The following is a 24,000-nucleotide window of genomic DNA, read 5'->3' on the forward strand; positions in this document are numbered from 1 at the left end:
TTGTTATGAACTCGCCAATAAAATATGGTATTTCACAATACCGGGCTTTAAAGAACACATTAGCAAAGACTCAGCCGCTGTCTTCCAGCCAAAAAGCCCTCCAAAGTGTTCAGAAGGGGGTATTGTATTCTTCCTTGGTTACCCCAAACACAACACTCAAAGACAGCATTATTCAGAAGCTATCAAGTAGGAACAAACGTCTCTGTCTTCAAGTCCCAGAAGATTGTGATGGCATTAAGAGAAATTCAGGATTTCAAATTGCTCCGTCAAAATCAATTCCTATGAACATGTACTCAGCATTATAGGAAGTGGATGTTTGAGGCTGTATAAAGAAAGCCCTCAGAAGAGAACGCAGGAAAGAGCCGGGAGGAGGATTCCTGCCAGCGACAGCTGGCTTTACAGAAAGCCGAGTTTAAGAGCAGGGAACGGAGGAGGAGGGCAAGAGAATCACAGCACGGGGGGTATCAAACATCGCAACACCTGCTGAGAGCGGGGGATTCTCACTTTAAGCAAAAATCCCTTAATTTGTCCTTGTCTTGATAGAGAAGCTGCCTTTGCAGAGACGTACCCCCTTTGTATCTGTGCTTCAACCGCCCGGGCTAAAGATCCCGGCGGCAACAGACGCCGGCAAAGCAGCCAGAGAAGTTGCACAGGGGGACTAATGAGCACTCCCACGGCTGCCTTGGCTGTCCCAAACGTCCGTCTTCTGTCCTGCTGCACGTGGAGATGTGTAAACCTGTGCTGCAGGAGCCCAGGAGCCGCCCACTGTCCTGTCCTCCTCCTGCTCTTTCCTGCCTTGCGTATGCGTAGAGGCGGGAGGCTGATCTGGCCTGAAATTGTAGGGGTTTATAGCTTGCTTTCAGCACACCGGCAAATAATCCAAAGCCCAAATCCATACTATTTCAGTTCTTATAATAATCTAGCGTACTATTTTAGAAGAGGCATGCCCCATCCCTGGAGGGGTTCAAGGCCAGGTTGGACGGGGCTTGGAGCAACCTGGGCTGGTGGGAGGTGTCCCTGCCCAGGGCAGGGGGTGGCACTGGGTGGGCTTTAAGGTCCCTTCCCACCCAAACCAGTCTGTGATTCTATGATTCTAATTTCCTGGTTGACAGGTACTAGAAAAATACAAATAAATCAGATTTCATACTACTGCAGTGTCATGCAGAGAGCTCCATGTCAGAATACAACCCTGTAAAGAGCAGAGACCAAAATTAACAGCTTGCTTTGGATTTAAGGTGGAAAGCCACCATACGTCACACCCCCCAAGGAAGCGAAGCGTTGGACCGGAGCGTGGTCCATCACCTTCAGGGGTGCGATGGTGCAGGTGAGCTCAAAGCTCAGCACATGCTCCTGCTCTTGGCTGGGTCAAGCCTGTGAGACCGCTACCCATATGGTACCAGCAACAAATTGCGCTGAATTCCATCTTATTTATTTACTTACACAAAGTTCCCTGTGTTTTCCTGTTGTCCGTGTTGGAAAGAGACGCTGCGCTGCTTCTCCGTGTGCAGCACGAGTCGAAGATGCTGAAGGGGGGGCTGAAACAGCAGAACTGAGTGCTGAGACATGAAAAATACGTCCTGATATGTAAGCCCTGCAATGTTTTGTTCAGCCCAGTGTGACCCACAAAGCAACCGACGTCACGAGTTTAGGAAGCCACCGGTGGAATTCAAGCAACCGAAGTCAGGCATGAGCTTTGGGGCAACTGTGGTCTAAGGGCAAATAGGGCTTTCCGACCCTGCGTCCCGTGTGTAGAAGTTACTTTTAACATCCCTGTGTCTTTGAGAACAGAGCAAAGCACATTTATCGATGTCACTGTTTAACGACGAATCATATTTTGATATTAAATCGAAGCACTCTCTGCAAGGGAAGAAGCGCAGAGAACAGCAGAATCAGTAGAAAGTGCCAAGCTGTAGGAAAACAATTTGGAATTATCTTTCCAGCTTAACGCAGGCAATCAGAAACACAGCTCACGTCTGGATTTCCTTAACACTATTAAGCAAAGATAAAAAAATTCCAAACAAAACCACGGCATATTAGAGGCAGACTTTCCGAGACGCTTCCAAAGATGCGTTCGCTGAGCTTGTACACACGCTTCTTGCGCAAAAGCCCCCGTGTTCACACAGATCATGACAGTGCACACTCCGCACATCGCGGGAGCTGATTTTTCATTTTAATCAGCTAATGCAGAAGCTACAGCTCCGAAATGGCAAGATGGAGTCTTTTGGGGTTTGTTTTTGTTGGTTTTTTTTTACAATAGAAAACACATCATTGAACCAGGAATCGCACCTTGTAATTAGTGCTTTTTTACTTTTAATAAATAAAATTAATATATAAATATATATATATATATAGAGAGAGTACCTTGTCTGGGTATGTCTCACAGAATAAAAATAGACCGGAGGGAAACGCCGGCCGGGGAAGTCGCTGAGACTTTTCCAGCCTTGTTAAAGTCAGGGGCAGCTCGCCCATGGCCTTGACGCAGTAGAAATGGTGCTCTGGCGCGAGCACAGGGCAACAGAGAAACAGGATATCACGAAAGATAAAAAGAAATTAAATCCTGAATATGCTATTTTATAAAAGAACTCATCCTGCTATTTAGAAGCTTTGTTCATAAATGTAGCCTTCAGTTTCAGGATTTGCCGCATGAACCAGAACGACGGTGGAAGAGCTGCGAAGGCGGGAGTCGCCTTGAAATTGCGCGGGGGGAGCAGACACAAGATTTGCTCCACCTACACGTTTGTACGGGTGTCTCAGTTATTTTTCAGTAAATACGTAGTTTGGCCAACTGATCAAGGAATTTTTTTTTTTTTTTTTTTTTCCCACTTACTGTAAACAGAACTTTATCTCCGGCCGAGTCACCCCCTCCCCTTTTTTTGGTCCTCCTTTTAAATCCTTTTTAGCCCCCGAGATTAGGACTGCTTTTAGTCCAACCTTATGAGACCGCTTTCATGTTACTTCTATTTGTATGCGGTAATGACAAAAAGATTTTCTTTCCCTTTCCCCCCCCCGGCCCCGATCCCTGAGAAGCCCTAAGAGCAGCCCCCCCATGAGAGTCCGGTTGGCTGTACTTCGCAGATCACTTTCTAACGATTTTTAACCTCGTGTCATTCCGACTTCCCTCTCCAAACAGATACATTTCAGTAAGTGGCTCATTAGCATTACACAGGAGAAGAATCCTTTTATTTTTTTTTGTTTTTTTTTTTTTTTTCCCCCTTCTGCCCCTTTTAAAGCCACCCTATCCTCAGCTATCTATCTCTGGTGTTTGTACTGATATTGCAGCCACTTCAGTAAATTGAAGCTCTTCCACAGATCTCTACTCCAAATCAGCGCCAGCCTCAATTCTTTGGCTGAGGCAAATGCCAGACGTTGTTTATACAGTGGTAATCAACATGGTAAATTTAGAATATACCAGAATAAATTATGATAAATTTGCTGCCTCGGGATAAAGATAACATACGGGTAAAGTCAGTGGTTATCTCTCAAAAAAAAAAGGGGGAAATTGATGAACAGACATTTTTTTTCCTTCCAGGCTATCATAATAAATGCTTTTTTTCCCCTCTGGGATTTGTAGAAAAAGAAGATGGGACATGTGGATCTCATGAACTCTGATGCTAAATACAGCTACAACTTTTGAAAGACCGTCTTCCCTATATTTCAAGTTGAACTCCACATTCGTTCCCCACCATTAAGAGTTGTTTTCTTTTTTTCCTATTTCCCCCCCCCCCCACCTCGCCATCTCTCCCGATGTCAGGAAATGAAGCGAGGGCCATCAGGGAGCGACGCAGTGCAGTCCCCTCGGGGCCCAAGAGCACCCATGCCTTTTTGTCCCCACCTCGGAGCGGAGTTCAGAATCATCAACTAGCAGAAAACAAGTGGTGGTGTTGGTTTTGGGGGTGTTTGGTTTTTTTTTTTTTATTTGTTTGTTGCTTGGGTTTTTTGGGTTTTTGCTTTTTTTTTTTAAAAAAAAACCCTAAGAATATTTACTTAAAAAAATAAATCTTTTCCTTGAGCTTGGGGTTGCACTTCATTCTCCTGCTCCAACTTAGTGCTTGAGAGCCTTTTAAGGAAAGTTAATTTACCTGGAGAAGAAAGCGTTTCCAGAAAACATCCATTCCCGATGCAAACTACCCGCAGAGTAGACTGACATTTTTTTATCTCTCTGGCAAACACTTGTCCTGGCCTCAAAAATTGTGGGAGGAAAAACACGTGCTTGTGCCCAGCATGCAATTTGGGTGAAATTTCTGTGGAATGAAGACAATTAGCATCCAACTAAATCCTAATCTACCTGCGAAGCGTGGCAACCTTCCGTAATAGGTGTTACCTGTCTGTATCGGGACGTTTTTGTGATTAAATCCCGCAGCTAGAACGCACGGACAGGAGTCAGCCCTTTGTGTAGCTAACAGGCAGGGTTGCCTTTCCTCCATTTCTTTCTCCGCGTCTGCCTTTCAACTCCACCAAACTTTTAAGTACATGTTTGAGTCCAACGGGCTTTAATAGGATTTAAACGCACGCTGTGCCTTGCTAAGGTGGAAAGGGATTACCCGTGTGCCTTCTCACTTCAATTACGCGCTTTGCTGAATGGGGAGACTTTATGTGCTACCACATTAGTACTGAGAGAAGACATTGAAGGTAGAAGCCTGAAGCCTTGATAGCACTGTTTGTCCTCTCCCTGGGTCACGGCAAGGATGATGAGCGGGGAACACACCTTCGTAGAATGGCTCAGGTTTGAAGGGACCTTAAAGACCATCTCGTTCAACCCCCTGCCCTGGGCAGGGACACCTCCCGCCAGCCCAGGTTGCTCCAAGCCCCGTCCAACCTGGCCTTGAACCCCTCCAGGGATGGGGCAGCCACAGCTTCTCTGGGCACCCTGGGCCAGGGGCTCACCGCCCTCACAGCCAAGAATTTCTGCCTCACATCTCATCTCAGTCTCCCCTCTGTCAGTGGAAAACCCTTCCCCCTCGTCCCACGGCTCCCCTCCCTGCTCCAGAGTCCCTCCCCAGCTTTCCTGGAGCCCCTTGAGGGACTGGAAGGGGCTGGAAGGTCTCCCCAGAGCCTTCTCATCTTCCTCTTGATATGCTGGTGGAGCAGAGCAGAGCAGATGCACCCATGCCAGGGAGGTCCCCATCTGGCCAGGGGACAAACGTGCTAAACCCAGACGATCTGCATCAAGACCGCGCTGCCCAGAGCTACCCCAGAGAGGGGTAGCTGCAGTACGGATCCCCTGCCGCAGTACGGATTTTACACCTGCAGAATGACAGCAGAGAAGCAAAACTCCAGCACCACGTTTAGTTTTTGTTATATAAAATCGTCTTCCCCATTTTCCAAAACATCCTAAGCCATTCAGAAAATCTTTGCGGCACCCGATCGGGTACTGGTTACAGCACCAGGGGCTGCTGGTGAGGACCTGAACGGGACCCAGTCGCCTCGCTGGGCAGAGAGGCACAACTGCACTCGCCTGAGCTCACCCCCGAGGGCTGCTGTGGGGAACATCCAGATCCCTGGCAACCCGGAGCCTCGGAAAAACCCATCATTAATCACCCAGCCCGCTGGAGAGCAACTAGAAGCACTTACTCCTCTGTGCCTCGGCCGTCTCCATCTTTTCCCACATGCCTCATTCTCCCTTTTCGCTCGCTCACTCGCTCGCTGCAGCCGCACAAACGCCAAAACATTTCAGGAAGATATTTACAATCCCAGGCATCCGAGCGACCAGCAGTTCCCTGCGACCTTCTCACCCCAGCAATTAGCTGTTGAGTTTTTGCGATGTTATGCCCTTTACAGAAATTTTTCTATGGCTTCCCCACGGCCACTCCAACGCTGGCACTGGGAAAGTTCCAGTTTGGCCGGAGCGGGGCTGCGCTGGGGGAGCAGAACACCAGTCCCCTGGCACAGGCCTGGAAACCACAGCTTAACCTTAACACAGAGCACTCGGGAAACTCAACGCAGCCTTGAGCTGTAAAGATGACTTCAAATTTCCATTAACTCCTCTCTTTAACCAGGCAAACTACGCGCTTGGCTACCGGCGCTCCTACTGTTGAGGTATTTGTACTTTTCATCATATTGAAACACAACAGATGAGTTTAAGCATACAACCCGACAGGGTTTTATTTTCTTGTGCTATATGAGAAAAAAAAAAAATAAATCCATTTGGAAGCTGTGTTTCCCCTTAAAAAAAAAATATAATAAAACAACAACAAAAAAAAACCCAACCAAAACCCGGACTTCAAATTCACTCAGTGAAAAAACACAATATGCACTCTGGAATATGGTATAAATAAACCACTTAAAAGTGGGCTTCAAAGATGGTTGTTGCCTTAGCATAGGCAATATTCGGCTGAAAAATGCCTCTAGGGAGAACAAAAGTAGTAAAAAAAAAAAAAGTATCTAATTTTAAATTTACTTGCTTATTAAAGCCTGTAGGAAGCCTGTAGACTGGACATTAGGAAAGAATTCTTCCCAGAAAGAGTGGTCAGACACTGGAATAGGCTGCCCAGGGAGGTGGTGGAGTCCCCATCCCTGGATGTGTTTAAGACTCGTTTAGATGTGGTGTTAAGGGATATGGTGTAAGGGAGAACTTTGTAGAGTGGGGCTGATGGTTGGACTCGGTGATCCCAAGGGTCTTTTCCAACCTAAATGATTCCATGATTCTATGAACGATGAACTTTGGAACACCTCAAGAAATAACGGCGGAGGACACCGAACATTTGCCCTGATACAGGGCATGAGCCTTGGAGCACCAGCCTTGTAGCGGCTCACTCTGCAATGGGAGGTCTGAGCACGACAAGCCACATTCCGTTGGAATAATGACCATTCATGTTGGTTTCCTGGTTTATTTTACTGCTGGAAACGTGGCGTCGACTCCAGGTCTGAAGCTGGTACGGGGCCGCCTCCTCCCAGCTGAGGTAGGTCCTCTTGTGAGAGGACACCAGAGCTCCAAGGACTCACAAAGACAAAAGCCAGGTAAGTGCTTCGCTCTTCCTAAATACTCTCCATAAATAAGCGCAAGACAGGGAAAAGAAGTGCTACTGCAGAGCATGTTATTTACTAGGTGGAAAACCGAGGCGGAAGAGTGTTTAAAAAGTACCTCCTTAAGTATCTTAATAATTTTGAAAATCTGAGCCTACGTGACCGGGCCAAGGTTACTCAGGAAGGCTTTGAGCGAATGGGAAAAAGGATGTTCGTCTCCGAGCGCCATGTCAGGCTCCCAGCGACCCTCTTTTTCCAGCCAATTTGTGCATTAAAAATGTTGAGAAAAGCCCCCGACTGCAGGAAGAGCAAGTTTCAGCTGGGCCTTTCTTGTGCCTCGGAAAAGACATTCCAAGCCTGGGGGAGTCGCTCATCGGGACTGAGAGAGTTAACTCCATACGCACACAGTAAAGATAGAATATATATCAAAGCTTTCACACTTTTTTCCATTCTGTAGTTTGCTCCGTACTTTAAAAAAAAAATGTATTTAAACTGAGTGACCATGTACGCGAAGGAAAACTTTACAAGCAGATAAGTCTTCGAGAGCTGAACGTCTGCCAAGACAAAACTGTGTGGTTTATTTTAAAAGGAGGAGTGGTTATCACTCAGAACACACCATTTCTGTTTAAGCAGTGGAAGCAAAATTAACGCTTACCATTTTTACTTGTCATTAAACCAGAACTTTCGAGAAATAAAAAAATCCCATTTTTCAGCCTATACTGAAACAAACAAACAAAAGATAGCAATTTATATAGAGGAAAGTTTTTCATTCAAAAGGAAGGAAATTTCAAAAAACTGTTTTGTGGAGAAATGAAACGGTGGTCCAAGGAGCTCTGACACGCAGGTGCTACGTGTTATAATCTATATTACAGGACCGTACTATCCGCACGAGACCAGGTCCAAAGAAAAACTTCTGGACTTTATTCAAGTTTGTGGGCTCGACTCTAATTTTATTTACAGCAAGTTTTACCTCCAGAGACACGAACACCTCCACGGCCTTCAGGGAACCCTCGGACTCATATTGGCACGAGTAAGAGGCATGGAGACTCTCCCTCGTTTCTATTTTAATGCTCAGGTGTGAATGTGCAAGGGCAAGAGCTCAGAAAATTGTTTTATATTCACCGTTATCAAGAAAGAGTCACGAGAACTGAAGACCTCATCATTCTTGCGATTTATCTCAGCTTACCTTGTCAAGACCAACATTAATATCTTACTCTTTTTATATGGGTAGAAGCGGGTTTTGCTCCAGGGGTAAAAATGGATTGAGTCGACAGAAATCAGAGAGCTACAGAAGATTAAAACCCAGGCAAGACAGAATGACGCCAAATCCACGTCACCTGCTTTCAACGACAACAAAAGCACATTTTTATAGCTTCTTTTCTAAGTAGCGCCCGTTACTAAGTTAGTCTATGGGTCTTCATTTCTGTCAGCTGGGGGAGATCTTAGCTACACACAGAACTTGGCTTAGTCCACACAAGGAGGTAATTTAACTTCATGCCTTTCTTCTTGATACAGAATCACGGAATCTTCAGAGTTGGAAGGGACCTCTAGAGATCATCTAGTCCAAAACGTCTAAAAAAAATTAAATCGCTTGCATCACCCCCTCACTTGTCAGTAAATAAACTCATTTGCTCCAGACAAGCGAAAAATCTTCCGAAATCTTCGCGTTGGTGCTCAGGGAAGGGGGGAGGAGGGGGGGAACCACTAGGTGGCAATAGAAACCCCTCAAATAAACGGCTGTTCCACTCTTTCTGCTACTCGATAGCTGTTTGTTTCAACCGAGAAAGTGTTGAATCAAAAGGAAGCAAACAACATTTCTTATTGGTCACTAAACCCCCCATATTTTCAGTACAATTTTTCTGTAAGATTAATAGGAACCAACTGATTTCGCGTGGTGTTAAGCCGATTTCTCTTTCTTATCTTCGCATTTTCTCCCAAGGTCATTATTCAACGTGCCACGCGGTGGGGACATTATTTTCAATTATTATTTCAGCATTATTGGGAAGCTGTGATAATTTCTGTTTTGCTTAATAAATTTAGCACTCTGCCGTCACTACAGAAGTCAGATGGCCGAAATTATCGCTTTTCTGAGTTTGCAAAACATTAACAGACTTACAACAAACTACTGCTGACTCGGCTTCTGATTGCATTGCGCATTTTGTGCTCGAGTTCTAAAAATCTCAGTCTCTCACAGGAGACTTACAAAGAGAAATCAGTCTTCAAATTAGATCTTAAGTTACATATCCAAAAATGTCTTAAATTAAGAGATCGTTGTTTCAAATACAGCACAAGTGTTTCTATGTTGGGAAGTTCCTCATCTGCATAGGTGCAACTCAGCACCGTGCTATAAATTTCACGCCGCTCATTCTCACAGCTCGTGAGCTAGCAAAAGTGAAAATCACAAGCTGACGCGCGCACACACACTATGACAGAGTTAAGATTGTAGAGTTCGGATCGCAGAAGGGTGCGAGCATGTAAATTTGGCGTTTCCATTTTCAAACCCTAGATTTTCCAAGTTCAACATCTCTTAAATGTTGGAGTGGAAATTACATATAATTTCCAAGGGTTTTGTGTTCGCTTTTTTTTTTTTTTTTTTTTTTTGTTTTGTTTGGACACCAGAACCTCCTCCTTGCTGTTATCACAGTTCAAGTACCAAACCTTGAGACTTTCACCCCAAAGCCCCAAGAGAGTAGGGCAGGACCAAGCGCTGCCTTTGGTTTGGCCATGGCAACACTTGATCTAGACAGATTTTATTCCCTTCCTGTTTCAGCCCCCCGGCGCGGGGCTCTGCGTAGGGTAGTGCCCCCAGGCAGTCCAGGAGGATAAGAAATTCATGGTCTGATTTCTGCCCTCCGCGGCACGATCTCGGGGTTACGATTCCCTGTGAACCTCCCTGGAGGCCAGCTTTTCTCCAGGGGATTGCCAGACCGGGAAGGGAAAGAGTAATAAAACTAAAACTGAACTTGGATTACAATTCTAAAGGAAAAAAGCAGAGAAGTACCTGTTCTTTAGGGACTCTGCTGCTGTGGGGGTTTCTCAAATAAATCTTAACAGAGACAGCAAATTATCACCAGAAAATAAATGTACAGTGGAAAAACTCAGATAGCCTGCCAGGAGACGTTCTCGTAATTTGTTGGAGAACAAGTCCATCAGAACACAAATCCAAACACCCCAGCTTGGGAAAACGGCGTGACAAATTCAGACAGCAACTGTGCCAAAATTTCAGGCATTAATTTCATCTCTAAAAAGGGGCGAAGGAGAATGAATTATCAACTTTTGAAAAAAACTGAGTCCAAATCTGGGTTTTGCAAGCTCAGCCTGTTTTCTGTTTACAATGTCATGTACTCGCCATAGAAATACAGCTTTTTCATTAACATTTTTGCCTACAGCTTTGAAATGCTGAGAAGCAATATTAAACTCTTAATAAAATAGGAATATAGTCACAGGCATGCACATGACCACTGACTGACATCTGCAGAGTTTTCCTCAAAAATATGACTAAAAATACATTTGGAGAAAATCTGGTTTAAAATTTGAAACCATTATTTTCCTGTCTGCAAGTGGTAGAGAGTCACGCTTTTCATTCTTTACTGGAACAATTAATTCTAGCGAGGATCTGGAGGTGACATAATTGCATAAATCATAAATCTACTTTACTTAAATAACAAAAAAAACCATAAAAGGATGCAGCAAACACAGGTATATACCATTTTAATCCCAAATATTTAAGTAAAAACTGAAGCGTTCAGGGTGACTGATTTTTCTTGTATTTCTCTACAGTCAGGATTAATAAACACCCAACGAGAAGATATTTAAGATATTCTTCCTGCCATTGCTCTTCTGTTTAGTCCCTGGTTGCTCAGGCCTTGTGGCGATGGAAATAAGGGTGTTGGTACTAACCAAGACGAAAAATGATTCGGCAAGGTAAAGAGAAAATTGATGAATATAATAAGAAATAAATGAAACTTAAGCAGTGTTGCTTTACTGCTGGGTTACCAGGAGAACGAGCAGCAAAACCCCACAAGATACGAAGATGCAGATGAAAACCAATATTTTTTCAGATTTGCATCAATCAGTTCAAAAATACACCCATTTGACAAGTAGACGACAAGCCGCGCAGGGAGCTCTTATAGACAAGAGCTGATTTAGGTCCTCAAGGGGGCTGGTAAATTCACCTGGAGTGTCAGGTCTAAGGGGGCTTCGTGAGGCCCAGGCGCCTCTCCCCTGGCCCAGGGAAAGGAAGGTCTGGGTTGTTAAACTGAGGTAAGCCAACGTATTGTTAATAATCTGTTACCATTATACCAGATTCGCAAAACTCAAAGAGAGAAAGAAGAGGAGCAAGATAATGCTGACCTTTTGCACTATCTTCTCTTGTCAAAATGCTTCTTTGCAGAGTCTATCGTCCCACTTGCTGCATTCGCTTTGTTCTCTACCAGAGCCCTTGGAGAAATGGGAGTAAAGGGAAATAAATTCAAGTAGTCCGTCATGTCTTATGTTTAACCATTGCCCCAGGAGGATCTCATTCTTCCTCAGGCCTGGCAGCAAGAGGCAGTGGCAGGAAACAGAGCAAGAAATCGAGGAGCAGAAGGAGCAGCTGTTCTCCAGCCACCATGCAAAGATGCTCCACCTGTGTAGCAACTGGAGTGATGGAGAGTGGGGAACCACCTTCCCTCTGCAGGGTGGTGACCAGGTACTTGGAGAGTCCCTGCTAGATGAGGAGTTTCTCTCACAGGAGGAGCCTGAAGTGTTTGCAGATCTTCAGCAGCTGATATTTTCAGGTTTGAGCCAAGTTATGGCATTTGTGACTCGCCCAAAGGGCAAGGAGCTTTGTAATTTGTGGGAGACGTCTGCGTGTGTCTCCTCTCTGAAGCAGAAAAACTAACAAAACTTTTTTGCCAAAGAATAACAGTCCGCGGAAGGTTCAGCAGAGAGGGATGCTGAAATCTGAGCTCTGACCAGCTCCATGGACAATGAAGTCTCTGGGCTTTGACACCTCAAGCTGAGGCAGCTTCAGAGGTGACCACCTCTCCCACCCTCCCACTTCTCTGCCTGGAATAAAACCTTCCTCAGAGCAGAGCCCACCTCCTCAACTGCTGCAACGCAGCCCCCCGTGTTAATTAAAACTGGAATCAAGCTGGCAACAGGCCCCAGCACACACCTCCGGAGCCCGGCTGGCCCCACTCCATTTCACGTGGCCCCCTAATGTTGTGCACGTCTCTTCCCGATGGAAAAACTCCAGTTCGGAGACCTCCCCGGTGTTAGGAGGGTTTTAAAGGGTTTGGTTTCTTTCCGCTAGAGTCTGATAGTTGTCACAAAGCGGAGTTGTGTTCTGGAAGGACGGAGGTGCAGGTGGTTTGCACCCCGCTTCCGCGGAGCATTTTACCCAGGCCAAAGGACGTCTAGCTGTGGCCCTCTCACCACGCAGGCTTCTGCATCGCTTGAAGTTATTTTGGGAATAATATCCTGGCTGCTGTTAAAAGGGTTTGTTATTCTCCTCTTTATGCTCAGTATAAAACAAAATGCACTTAACATTTTATTCCGTTTATCTAACAGTTTATTAATTTATTAATTTAGAAGTGTTTTCTCACCCAGAAAACATTTGGAGCATTTCTCCGGATATCTGTCCAATCTTTTATTCTGTTCTTCAGGGCTGGCCCAAATAAAACGTATGCTTTTTTTTTTTTTTTTGAATGAAATGACCTTTAGTTCCCACTCTTCTACTCAAATACGTTTCTTTTCTGCTTTAACTTATGTGAAAAGTAATGGAATGATGGCTTCCAAAATAAAAAATTATAGAAAACTGGTTGTAAATAAAGACTATTTTCAGCTAAAGAGCTTGAGTGCATTCCTGACATTAAGTCATTCCTAACTAATACAGTTCTTTAAATAGAAGAAATGAAAGGGCACGGTCGCAAGAGAGGAACAACTGAAGCACGTTGGTGGTTCTCTGTTTGTGTTGGGTTGAGCAGGACCTGGGAATCTACAAAAGTTCAGGTACAACAAAAAGATTGTTCACATGTGGAGGAGATGGTTCATGACCAGTTTTAGGTAACTTCTTTAGCCATTCATTGTGGGAGAGAAAAAAAAAAAACAAACATATACAGCATTTTTATCATTAACTTCCTACAATGCATCCATCAGGAATGGCTCCACATGACGGTAGGCAGTCTTTCCCGAAACGCATCGTTAGAGAGAATTTTGCAGAGGACGAAACATTGAAATACACCCTCCTCTGACACAGGTACTTCCCTTGGACCGGCTTTTCGTAGTTCTGGTTGCTTGTGGTCTGATTTCCCCACCACCACCACCGGTTTTACACTGCGCCTCACAGTCGCTGGTGGAGTCACACTCGATTTACACCCCGGGAGACCAAAGGTGGGAGCCAGCCCAGGTGGGAGCTGGTGGCAAAGCTCCCGTTGCCTCCGACGGTTTCATTCTTTCCTGTTTAAACCAAGACTGGCCCCCGCGCCAGCCACCCCGCATACCAGGGACACGCTCCACCACCGAATCAGCGGTTCCACAGCGGCTCCGCAACCTAAAATAGGCTGAAATATTTAAAGAGTGGAAGGGGAAGGAAGATAAATTATTTAAAGATACACCAAGTTAGTATGGGCTGAACTTTATAAAGGTAACATTTATAGGCTGGCTGTATGGAAAAACATCCTGACTGTGCATTAATCAATCCTGAATAGGGATATTAAGCGAGGCCAACATTTTCAGGCTCAGATGCCTAAAGTTTGGATCTAAATCCACAGTAAGGAATTCAGTTTTAAGACTACCTGGCTTGAAAAATGTGGTTCTCGTCCGAATTTATCTGTTCATGTATTCTTGTGGATTTCATGAAATAGGGAAAACTACCGAATGTCTTACCTGGTTTCAAAATTAATGCTGCAGAACTGCTCTCATTTTACAACAGAACTTTCTCAGACGATTGAACAACCACAACCAGTTCTCCGAACATCAACACACACGTACCAGAATGCAGGAACGTAGACGACTGCCGGGAAAATACCGGAGGGAAGATGGAATAAAGGAGAACTATATCCTCCTTAAAATTTTATTTTTAATCTTTGCTATATAAAGAAACATAGAACTTGAAAGCATTGTGTGGCTTCTCTGGAATTACGTGTCCTCATTCTTGAGAATAAATACTATTTTAGATCTCCTTTTTAAAACGTATATTAAACATATTGCCATACTACAATATATTAAAGAGATTTCCCATTTTAATAATAAAAATAACTCATATTAGTTTTTAAGTTGCAAGATGTTAGCATCAGATGGGAAACAGTTTAAAAGACAAGTGCTAAAAATAACCTTTAAAATATAGCGTACATTGATGTTTCAAAGATGAGTGAAAGTTACACTTGGCAAGGGTGTTGGATCCTTTCATACACTGGATATGTTTAGCTTTGCTATTTTCTTAACAAATGGTTAGTATTGGGCCCTATGTCCCTGGAGGAAAGACATCATCCCGCAGTGACATGTTTCTATACAAACATACTCAAACCAAGGTCATCACTCACCTTCCTAAACCCTCGGCAACACAGGCCAACAACTTAATTTACAGAGAGAGGCTGGATGGAGTGTGGGACTAGCAGATCCCAGGGTCCAGTCAAGGTCTGCCACTGAATTAAGGCAACAGATGGAGTGGCTCAAGCTACAAGAGAATATTTTTTTTTTTTCCCCCTACTTCACCCATATATTTTCACATGCATCCCTAACTCCTGCTTAACCCTTTCTCATCTCGGGAGGCACGGAAGCGGAAAGACACGAACACCGACTCACTTTGCTGAGCTACTTCTGCCCAAGACCCGACGCTCCTCAAACCAGGACACCTCGCGCCCAGAAACGACCATGAATTCCAGCAGCTCCACTGCGGTGCGAGGCTCTGACCTTCCCCTTATCATTTTCACAAGAGCTTCCTCAGATTCTCCTCATCATCTCTGTAAAGGAGCAACAAGACCCAAACTAGATACTGTTTAGGCACGACTTGGATTCCTCCCTTTTCCTTCTGTATATCTGGCAGGTACACGTGGTAGTTCCCACGCTTTGGATGCTGCGTGTTGGCAGCTGTTGGCCACCACTTGCAAGTGGAACTGTCAATCTGAATTCTTCTATCTTTATCAATTTTTCAAAATTATCCTTACTGACAGAGCAAGCCCTGAAATACACAAACTCCTAAAACCATATTTCTTACGTCCCGGTGTAACTACCACAAGCGTCTCTGCCCACAAGAAAGAAACGACACCGCTCAGTGATTAAAAATGCACACGTTTTAAGGGTTTTATTTTAAATTAAGCCTTACTTTTCCCTGTAATACTAGATAAAACTGAAAATCAAAGTCACAATTTGTCGGTTCAATGAGGGTCAGTGGTCTGGCTGGGCCTGCGAGTTTTATATACTGACGCTGAAAGACGGCAGACACCCAGCGGTCTCCGCGGTTTCGTTGGATATAGTAGGAACAAACTCAGATTTACGCTTTGGGCTTTTTCGCTTGGTCTGGGCATCCAGCGTGTCAGAGCTCCTCTGGAGGGGATGATATTCTTCGCTCGGTGATTATCAGCGATATATAAAACCTCTTTTCACCTTCTGTCAAGAGTGCAATCTTTCACAGCACGAAGCAGAATTCTGGAAAACCGAGAGTTCTGTCAATAAGCAGGTAGAGATGTCGGCCAGTGGCGGTGTAAACTTACAGCGTCTGACGGCAGAGCAAAGGAGGGCTTACCATCTCTTTCTCGTATTCCCGTACATCTGCTACTGGTCACCGTTAGGGACTGGGGCTTTAATCTAATCCAGTGTGGCTATTGCTACGTCCTAGAACTGCTTTCATAAATTGAAGCCATTGCCATCACTCTTGGTCACGCTGTTTAGCGTTTTTATATAGCATCAGATAGAGCTCTCTTGGAATCGTAATAGGCTGATGTACGTTATTGGAGATTAGTTTTTGAACCTTTAGTCGGCTTGATGTACTTTAAAAAGGGGCGCAATTCTTCAGTCATATCGGATTATTAATCGCCTCAAATTACTTTGTGGAATTACTTAGTAGCGAAAATTTGCAGAGCAATCAGAACGGGGTCTATTACGAAAGATTAGTCCTCTGCGTTGGCAATGGTCAGGGAGCCCCATCTTCGTTTTCTCAACGCTGCACATTAGCAGGGAGTTATTTACCTCTCAGGAACTGTAATTCTTTGAAATGTGTTGCCCACATGTAGCCCATTCTTGGGCCGTACGTGCTCCCTCTGCCTGAAGCTCGCCACGAGCACACGCGCAATAAAAATGGACTCCATGTGGACAATTACTCAACGGGGAGAAGAAAGTTACTTAGGTTGCAGAGTCAAGGGGCGAAAAATTAGGAAATGCCAAATTTACTGTTGTCCACGCGATGGTGACCTCGGTGGAGAAATGCATTATTTACTGTCACTGCACAAGAAGTCTAATTCCCTTTCCCGAGTAAAAGAACAAGCTCTATCTTCTAAATGTCTTCTTGCCAAGCGCTGAAAATACACGCAGCTCAGGCAGTGCCAGAAGTGGCGTTCTGAAATTGCTCTTGCAAAGTCAAAGGAAATAGCTTGTATCCTGTGGGGGCAGGGGGATAAAACCCCCGGAGTAACTTTCTCCCCCTCTCTCTTTAATTTATGTTGCCTTGATTTGCATTCTGTTGTTTTTCAAATGCATGCGATACATTTTATATGCTTTTTGCTTCCTTGCACCCTGCCTGCATCATCTGGTGCGTTCTCCTCCACCGAGAAAGAGGTTACTCCGGGAGGACGAGACGGGCTGCCCTTCACCCAAGGTCCTACCACTGCTCTGCTCTAGCGAGAGGAGCCTTTTCCTTGCCAGGATGCAGCTTTTCCGCATGTGGTGTAGTTTCTTCTGCTCAAGAGTACCAGGATTTTCTCCTCTCAATCTTTAATCCTTTTTTTTTGGTCAAAAATCTACCCTTTTTTTACTCCATTTCTAACCTGACCTCCCTTTGCTCAGCTGCTTCCCTACACTGTTAGCTGGCTAAAATTCCTTTTAGTCATCTTTTCTTCTCCCCCTATTCCCGTGCCTGGCAGTAGCCTCTTGGAGGTCTAATATTCTTAAGGACAGCGCCTACAGAAAGAAATTAATCTGCATTTCTCACTTACTCCCTATCCCCCATGTGATAAACGCAGTGCGAGAACCAAAGTGAGTGGTAGTATCTGCCTGGCTACGCTGGGTTCCACTTTTCTGGCAAGCTGGTTCATCTTGGATTGTCTCTATCACAAAATCGCACAGTATAGCATATATATATTTATGTAAAAATAAATCATATATATAGAACAGAGGGAAGTATTGATCGCTGAGACTTCTAGAGTAGAATAGTTGAATTGTGTCACGAAGGCATCAAGAACAGACATTCTTCCTTTTGAAACGAATATTTAAAGAGAGATTAAGTGGTTAAGGCAAAACTGTGGTTTATCATAAAAGCCTAATAGGCCTGACTTTTGTTTTTTAGTGGTTCATTTTCTTGGATTTAGAAAAGGGTCCTAACAATAGTGGGTATTTTCAGAAATGAACGATACCCTCTAAAGAGGTGGGCACGATTGCCCTTCCGTGCAGACACGACAGACCCCATCCCTTGTGCGTAGGCCGGCTGGGTAACTGGTGACAGCTGGCTGTAACTGGGGTGACGATTCACCCCTGCTGGTCCCAGGTTTATGCTCCCGGTGAAGGCAGCAGCAGGAAAACGCTGGGCACGCAGCGGAACCAAGGACCGGAGAGGGATGGTGGAGCTGGAAGGTACTGGTGGATCCCCCTTGATCACATCACTCCCCTTTGGGAAGACGTTACGTTTCTGCCAGCCCCTCCGGAACGGAGCACAGTCTGAATTAAAGCAGATAGTGCTTGGTTAAGGCACACCCCGAAAAGCCTGGCTGGTTTTGGCTTAAAGACAGCAAGAGAGGGACCGAGTGCAGAAAATCTATCGTTTGGTGGGTTTTTCTGCGGGTCCCTCTGAGAAGCTGGAACTCATTTTTTATTTGAATTTGTCTCACTTTGGCTTCCACTCTCTTAATCTCATTTTACATTTCTCTAATATGTAAAGGATGACAAACAGTGTTTTCTCTTCATGAAGGAACTAGTGTCATACAAGCAAGCTGCCTGTCAATCTTCTTGTTTTTTTGGAAAAATAATACAGATTGAACATCCTAAGTTTCCCATTGTGAGATATATTCTTTGTAATATTTTTATAGGCCTATGTTAATTTTTCAATATATTTTTAAACAATTTGGACAATACGACTCACTATATTGTTCCATTATCCATATTCTCTCTACACATACAGAAACCGAGTGGTTCCTTTCACCCCAAAGTTGGACTGGGAACGACGTTCAGTTGGATACTCATTTTGACTCCCCAGATTTTTTCGGGAACCACCGCTTTCCATATATACTGTCCTATTCTGGAAATGTGCCTTTTTTTGTAGGCTTTTCTTTTAAATACTGCGCATGTCAGTGCATTTGTGTTGCGTAGCAAAAGCAGCTGGTAGAGAGACGCTTAGCAACTATGGAAAAATATCTCCAGTACGGATCTAGAGGAGGGGTTTTTTCCCCCTGTAATTTAGGGCCTTTAATGATTTAACAACTATCTGACTATCAGCTTTTAATTGGGTAATAAAAGGCCTTTGTTGTCGCCCTGTGAGACTGTCAGGGGATGAAATAGGGCAACCCTGAGGTTAAAAAAAAAAAAAAAAAAAAAAAAGGAAGAAGAAAGCAGAAGATCTAGAAGGTCTCACCCTACTTTCCGTGACTGTCCCCGGTCAGGGACATCTTCTCACCGGGATGCACATCTGGGATCAACGCACACTGGACTTTTTTTAACTCCCCGTAATTCCTGAGGGCTCTTGGGGATTGCCAAAGAAGGATCCAGCCCGGGGAGGATGTTGCGTGTTCTCAGCTAGTATCGGGATCTAGCTAACGAAGGGAGCAATGTTTTTCCTAGTTATGTCTTTAAAGTACATTTATCGTGCAGCTTATGCTCTGGCAGAAAAACCATTCCTAATCTGTTTTAAAACAAATAGATTGTGCACAGCTGTCCCTATATCCAAGGCAAAATGATGATTTAATGTTGATTAAGAGAGAAGGCCTTTGAAGTGAGCGAGGCAGGAGCCCGTAGTATGTCTTTAGTGATCATTATCAGTCTTTCCCTGAAGGGTGACTTGGTGCCAAAAGCGCTCTCCCCAAACTGGCTGAGGTGGATTCAGGAGCAAATGCTTTGTAAATTTAAAAAGGCCTTCTCATTCGCAGGCCTCTGATGTCTTATTCCTTTAGCTGTATTAACGTCTGAGAAGAAGCAGATGCCGCCTTTTTCGCTGGCTAACTACAACGCGGGGCAAGGTCCGCTGCCGCGCGGCACCGCGGGCATTATTTATTCACCACCAGAAGAGCACGTACCCCGCAGAAAAAGCACAGAAAAGTCGCCGGGTTGGTTTCTTTTTCCTTTTCCCTACGAGCAGCTGCTTTAGCGAAAGAGAAAGCGCTGGGATTTAGCTTTTCAGAACGAAACGCTTTTGCGAATCCCTGCACAAAAGTATAGCCCCACACAAACACCGTGTGTGACACCCACGTATGCGCACACGCCTGAAAGGAACCGGGCGGTAAGTCGGAATTCGTGTTTGCCTCCGTCCATCCAGCCGTCTGTCTGCGATTTGGTTGGGAACCACCCCCCCCCGCTCAGTGCCAGCGCCAGATAAGAGCAATCCTGGGTTGTCTCACGCTAACGGTTGTAAAGAATGTGATGCTCGTGGAGCCGAAGGGTTGATGGCAGCGTGAAGGGAGGCACCGGGGAAACCGTGTTTCCTTGTTTGACAGCTACGATTTACGGTCATTTAGGAAAATGCCGATTTTGCCTCCCCCCAGAAAAGCCCCGACAACAAAAACCCAAACCCATCAATGATTCTCCCCTAAAAACCTCTTTCCATCTCAAGTCACGGGGAGTCTGCAGTTTTACAAACCCCCAAATCCATCGTTACCTGTTTATTTCTTGCCGTTCTATAAATAGTCACCATATAGGCCCTCCCTGAAGAGTGCTTCCCATCAAAGACTCCCCAGCTACTGTTTATAGCATCCCCGTTACTAACATATTTTCTCAAATACCATAGCATTAGGCAAAAGCAAAAGATATAACGGTTGTAAGCAGACGGCGCTCCTCTGTGAGTGTGACCAAGACACTTTTGTTTCCACTGCTGAGAGAGGAGGCTTTGCTATTGACTTCAGGGGGAGGGTGGGGAAGGCAACCGATCCTTTGATGGAGAAGGGTTTTGTATAATTGTCTGTAATTTAAAAATTATGTAAATGCTGTACTGTGAGAGCTGCCAGATTGACAATTCTGGGAATTTAAGTAGAGAGCAATAGCGTGGGTTTCTCAGCATTGCTCCATTATTGTGTTGCAAATCGTGCCAGGAGGGAGATGTCTTAAATATACATAACCAAGTGCAGAAGAGCATTTCTAGACCCGTATTGTAAAATTTTAATTCTTCCTCAACCTCCTCCCTCCCAAGTAACCAAAACCAGACAAGTTTTTGGCTGAAAATCTTTTGTTTAGGGGCATTTTCATGAAAAGTTGAAAGCGTAAGCCATTTGTCCATAGAAAAAGAGTTTTTACATGAAATTTTCAGCTAGCCATATTAACTTCAAGCCTTTTCTTCCTATAAACATAAAAATTAGTCTCAATCTATCTTTCTTCTTTTTAATTTGGTTGGCATTTCAGCTTTAGTTCCTATTCTGTAACGAAAAACATCAAACCATGGAAAAATTCGCACCTTAATATGATTTTCACATCGCTTTTCAAAGCAGCCGTTCTGTTAGGGTCTGACTATTTCACGGCTAGGTAAAATCAGGCACGGCTAATAACATACAGCATCAAAACCGACTTTGGCGCAATCTCCTGTGAACCCCCCAGTTCTCAATCTGACAGCTAAAGATTTCGGAGGGAGCAGAGTCCCAATGAAAGGTCAAAGCATTCTCCAAGGCTACTTAATCCTTGACCTTGCTAAAACTGATGAAGGTAGCAATTAATCCCAATTACGGAGTTCGGTCTTGTGCAACATACAATAAAAAATGTATTTAATGAAGCCGGTCTGGTAAATTATGCCTAGATTTAGTCGCTGACTGATTATCCAGCGTCTCTAGCAGGGTGTCATTATTAGATTTGGTAGAGGGAATTATCTGTTTTAAATATTTATCCTTCTGGTTACGGAATGACAGTCTGTAAACATGTCATTCAAAAGGTTGGGGTTTTTTTCCCTGAATCTTTTCTCACCAAAATATCAGGACTTTTTTAACAATTCAGTGAAAACGTTGGTTTTGACATTTTCCATCACTTGCATGTTTCTGTTTTGTTCCAGAGGGCAATAAAAAGGAATGACCTGCAGGTTTGGGGTTTGGTTCTTTTCAAAAAAATGTGACACTCCGCAAAACATCCACAATTTTGGGAAAATCATTTCCAAAGACATAAGAACCCCAGAGCGGCTTTATTTTTCTACTTCGTAGCTTTCTAGTAATTAAAGAAATTTTGAAAAGTTCCGAAGCTGCAGTTTCAGCATCAAGGACAGGAAAGGATCTTATATAGGTCTAAGATATAACTGACGAAACATAACAGAAAGACCTCAAACAGAAATGTTTCAGGACATAAAAATGGGAAATCTGCAAGCCCTACGCAGTTCTGCCAAGAGACCTGATCCTGCAAAAGCTGCGTTTGCTGTTTACTGCCTTGATCTAGCAGTTGTGGGCCTACTTATCGTAGTACTACACAAAATTAACAGATGTTTAGTGCATTGGATCCCTAGCACCCAAACATTTATCTAAACCTACGTTCAGACTCCCTGCGTAAGCTCATGTACAATTCATTGGTTTTAGTCCATTATTTAGTCTATATGTGTCTATGGCTGAGGAGCTTCTCATTCTCAAATTTCACATTTCTTGGCTTGCTTACAAAAAATCCACGCATGAAAAATACTTATTTGCAGTGTATTTCCTCACAACTGTAGGAATAGGATAATTTGACACAGTCAAAACCTGGTCACCTTACGTAAATGCAGCTGAAAGAAGAAAATTTGTTCATCCTTGAACTGTGAAAGAACTGGCAATTTTAGTCTCTAAGGAAAATATCTGAACAGACCACAGCAAATGGCCTGGGCAGCATCTCTGTGCTTTAAGCCTTCTGACGCCGTATTGTCCACTCTGAACGCTAACTTCACAATTTTTGAAATGCAAAAAATATATCAGAGTTTTTCCATCCCCGGCCAAAAAAGATACCCATGCTCTTTTGAGATAATGCGGTTTCAGGATCCCAAGGACGGTCAATATTTCAAGGAATAATGTTAATTAGACCAATTTATGGAAAAAAGGCACGATCCATTCTTTAATACGCCATTGGCCAATGTAACAAGGCTGATAACAGGGTCCCTCATCAGCAGAGAATTAACTAATAATTAGCAGAATGTGGAAAACTGTGACTTTCACCAGAGACTTCAGTCTCTTCCAGAGAAGAATGACACTGTGGATTATGGCCATGCATTTAAACAGCAGAAAAGGGCATTATTATGAATCCTAAATAATTGGAACGAATGTGGAAGCACCATCAGCAAAGCGCCCAACAGCTCCCATGACTGTATTTGCTTGAGAAACTATATAGTGCGATTAGGAATTAAATGCCAAAGGATTGTGTGAGCCTCCTGAGAGAGGAGGAGTGTGGAATTTCACAAAAAACGGTCCTTCCTGACCCATTCTCTATTTCAGACACCTTCATCTCCATTTTCTTTTTTTTTCTCGCTTTTTCTATTTATAGTGTCCTGAGGATACACCTTATTCACAGAATTTTAGTGGCGATTTTGCTGCTAAGCAGGAAACTGCCTAAAGTGGCTTGAGATATTATGCTATTAATGTCTTTCGCTGTATCTGCGGTATTCAGAATAATAATGAATGTGGAAACTTAGGCTGAAGTATATTGGTTACGAATCAGTTAAAGAAAATGAGCCAAAAATAACATCTGCACCAGCAAATCTGCACTGCTTAGCATACGGTTTTAATTTAAAAATATTTACTCCTAAATTTTGAGAGCTGTGAGAGGTTTTAGATGTGTGCTTCTCATTAAAAAGATGCTGGCAGATAGTGTAGGCCAAATATTGGCTCTGGAGAAAGGTTTAGGAAAAGACCTAATATTAGGCCACATTGAGCCATTGATTTTTTTAGGCAGAAGTCTTCGCCGAGTCCTGACAGAATTCACTTTAACAATTTTATGTTAATAATTGAAACTCTCCCTTGACATTTTGGCAGGTAAACGCTGAGCTACGGTATTAGCTGGTACCTGGACATCATAGAGTAATTGACTTGAGATAGACCGGTTTAGTTCTTTTGATAAGGTTTTAACAAAAATCAGTTGTGAAATGTTAAAAATATGTCCTCCAAATGCAGCATTAAGTATTTGAGATTCATTTGCGAACTCTGGTAAATAAGAATAAATCTTAACGTTCTTGACTGTACCCACCCTTTCTGGAGGGGGACTTGTTCCTAGAGGTCCCGATGTTGGAAGCGGCACGGCTCCCCGTGCAGCCCAGGGGAACGACTGCCCCATCCCACCGGCGGTGTGGGAGGGAGGGACATCGCGTGGGGAGGTGCCACTGGCAACGGTTCCTCCAAACCCCCAAACAGGAGTCTGTCTCGCAGGTTGCAAGAGTCGGCTTTGAGGGGGTTGCCTGTGTTGTCGGTATTTCAGCAAGAACCCATCTATTTACCGTCTCTTGCACCTCTTTCTGTACCGAAGGATCTGGACCCTTAAAATTCACACGCGTGTTTCCATGGTGGCCTCGGTCACTCCATGACTCGAGACCCTCTTCCATCTTCCAAGAGATTCAGCCGAGCAGCCGAGCCAGAAATGTCTCCTGTTAGATTTTCCCTTAATTTAAATGGCTACGTTAAAGCCACGTCTAATTTCAAGATTCCTTTAAACTACCTAACGTTTGCGTGCTGGGTTGTTCCCTGCCTGAATCACTATCCTTTTACTTTAAAATGA

This window comes from Larus michahellis, chromosome 5, assembly GCF_964199755.1.
Source record: "Larus michahellis chromosome 5, bLarMic1.1, whole genome shotgun sequence".
NCBI lineage: Eukaryota > Metazoa > Chordata > Aves > Charadriiformes > Laridae > Larus > Larus michahellis.